We start from the raw sequence: 3,569 nt of genomic DNA on the forward strand, positions 1-3,569 counted from the left end.
GGCTAGTTCACTTACGGTGCTCGTGCTGGGGCTGGTGTTGTTTGGATGCCGATTTTTGGAAAGTTTTTGCTGGGATGGGCATTTAAAAAAAATCTGAAATTCGCTTTTGCGCCATTATCTCCTTGTATTAAAGTTAATCTTGTTCGCATTCTGTACAGTTCATGTCTGATACCACGCGCTAGCGTCACGTGTTCATGAGGATTAGGCTAATCATCCCATATAGAAAACATCACAAGTAAAAGAAATCATGTTTATAAAGATAAATATGGGTTTATTATAGTCCACTTACAATTTACATTTCAGAGATCATTACAAATAAATTATTAAATGCTAAAACTGAATACATTTAAATTAACAAACTTGGCGTTGCATTTGCAACCATGTGAAAACAGGGGGTGCTGCAGCCCCCTCAGCACCCCTACTTCCCGCGTCCCTGAATGCATCCAATGCAAGTGCACTTCTAGGCAGTAAAAGCAAAAATGTTAATAAAATAGTGAAGCTGGCATCTTGAGTTCTTATCAGCTATGGTGTTAATAAGCTGTCACTAGTGCTGAGGCTCCTCATGTTGATGATGCAAACATATCAGGGTACGAAGCTAAACAAGTGATAAGAAACCTGTGGGGGACCAAGCAGTCGGACCAAGATTCATCTCCTGTTGCTCAGCAGATGTCATTTTGTGTGATGTAAGAGACACACACACATACCTGCATGTAAACAAACACTCCATAAAGGCCTGTTTTTCAGAGGTAGTACAAGATGATGACATAGAAATATGACCATGACGTAAAACTACTTCACACTGACAGCTGCAAGTCCAGTGCAACTGACACAAATGTGAGAGGTGCCACACTGACTCAAGGCAACACACAGAAAATGTCCATGTGCTCAGTACAGATTCAAGGAAGCCAGTGGACAAATGCAAAAATACAGCTACATGCAGGGCCGCGGCCCAAGCCTTTATGGGGCCCTAGCAGAATTTTATTTGGGGGCCCCTCGGTGCCGTCAATATGACTGATTATTGTCAATGCTTGATTATTCGCACACTATAAATCTAACACACCCATTATCAGTTTTATTTGTTGTAGCTGTTTTGCTTACATCATACCAATGTTTTTACCCTTCTATGATTAACAGTAGCAGTAGCAGTAACAGTAGCAAACCCACAAGAGTGGTCAGGTGTTCATTTGCACTTTAACATTCAAAGTCTTACATAACTAAGTGGCATACTTAATGTGGTGTACTGAAAAGTAGCTAAATAGACTAGCAGACAATGCATTTACAGAACAGAATATTATTTTAACAACATAAATTAACATACACAGCAGCAAGCCATCTGTACATAAAAAACAACAACTCTTAATAGCTAACTGAGGCATAATGATATTGTAATGTAATAGCAAAGACCCCAAAGGTAGGCTAAGGTAAATAATGTTAAGCTGTTATCAGTAACAATGTTATGAAACAGAATTGTTTTATTACAAAAATATATATATATACCCAGGAAAGTTTTTTTTTTACACGGAAGACAAAAACTTTCATCTAAAACTAGCTAAGTAAAATGTTATATTATATTATATCGGGGTTGCCAACATTGGTTGCCTGGCTGGAGTAAGATGCATGAATATATAACAATAAAATAAAAAATAAATACACACTGCCCTTTACCCACTGTTCATCTATAGTGTACATTTTTTAAACACTTAAAATATTTTAAAGCTTATATTATTTTTTAACTCTACAGTTGTGCAGTAAAATTCACTTTAAAGATTCACTTTTTATTCATGAAGATAAAACGAAATTGCCAAAAATGTGTCTCCTAGTAAAAAACAAAAACTTAAAATGAAAATGACATGAAATTAGTTTCATGTCATGTTTTTAATTAAAACAGTAGATGGCAGCAGAGGATCACTCATCAGCTCAGTTGCCATTTCCACCCCCTAGTGTTTGTCACGTCTTGCTTTTGGATTTGTTATAAAATGACTATTATACCAAATTTTTGTACTTTTAGTGTACTAAAGTATGAATAAATAAGTTAATTATTAATGGTATAATAATAAAATAATAATGCATTAAGTATTTTATATTTAACTGTAGGAGCTGCTAAATATATTCAGCCAGCAGACTTGTCGCTGCTGTAGGTTTGTTACTCTGAATTTACTTTGCATCACTTAATGCACAGCTCTATTTTGACATCGGCTTGTCGGATAGTTCATTCCGTCCATTGCTACAATTTATCACTGTCAAAAGTGTCAATCATAGCAATGACTCGCGGAACAGTTCAGCTGAATCACTCGCGTAATCTTTTACACTCGCGTTTGTCATTCCTGAAACAGTATACGTGGACAAATGAAACTTTTCTTCAAATTTTAAATGGATTATGTGAGAAACTGTTATTCTTGTTATAATGGGAAGATCTGTGAGTGCTTAGAAGTCCGTAAACGTGTGAAAACAATTAGTTCAGAGCGGATTCTGACTAACCTACAGTAAACTCTGATCTGATTTTGATTTGTCTATGACGCGCATCCTTAGTCTATGGACGCGTCGCTATGGAAATAATAAGATGACACATATAGATTATTTAATTATTTAATATTGTGCTTTTGTTACCGTTGTCCATTGACACAATATATCACAAAAAAAAAAATAAAAAAAAATAAATTAAATTAAAAAATCAAGCTGACATTTCATGTACTCTTGGGGGCCCCCTGGTGGCCACGGTGGCTCTAAGCAGCCGCTTAGTTCGCTTATGCCTTGGGCCGGCTCTGTGTACATGCACAACAAAATTATCAGCTAGTAAAATAAATAAATAAAGCATGATATCTGGTCCGGTGTCATTTTCCGATTTCGGCTGACATGTCATGCTCTGACCTCGGGGCATTTTTATGCAGTCATTTGACCTTGGTGACATTAAGTGGGCTGTGTCAATACAACCAGTTTGTTTTTAAACACATTAAGCATATATGTCACATACTTTATAAGACGTTTTATCCTGCCAAAGCAGTCAGCGTCATATGCATTAAAAAGCCAGAGGTTGATAACAGCTGGTCCATTATCATCTAACGATACACATTTGTGGATGTATAAATCAGATCCTTTTGCATTAGACCTTCTTATTCTTAGCAATAAATCTGAGAACAATGCCTATTCTTTAAAGCATATTTCATGATAATGGTATGACGTGGCATAAAACTGTCGATTGGAGTGTTTTGACATGGATTCAGGAAGCTGGGAAGACCTTTAAATAGGGTCTTGCTTAGAAAAACCCACCAGTTCAGATTTGGTAAAGGCTAAGGTACTGATCCATTAGCCCATGACATTGTGATGAATAGTTTTATAAAGTTAGCCTCAAGCGTACTGGGCTCAGGGTCATAGATGTGGTTCAGAGACAATCTGATTTACACAATGAGAAGAAAGAGACGAGATTGGACTCACTGCAGCAATGACTAAAAGGACCTAACAGACTGTCTATTATAACAAGGGTTTGAAAGAACCATCAAGTACCATTAAGATTAACTGCATATTCAAATTAACGAACAGTAAATACCCATGACATAAAGGGTATATATATA

Source organism: Sinocyclocheilus anshuiensis, unplaced genomic scaffold, assembly GCF_001515605.1.
Source record: "Sinocyclocheilus anshuiensis isolate Anshui unplaced genomic scaffold, SAMN03320099.WGS_v1.1 scaffold306, whole genome shotgun sequence".
In the NCBI taxonomy this organism is placed as follows: Eukaryota; Metazoa; Chordata; class Actinopteri; order Cypriniformes; family Cyprinidae; genus Sinocyclocheilus; species Sinocyclocheilus anshuiensis.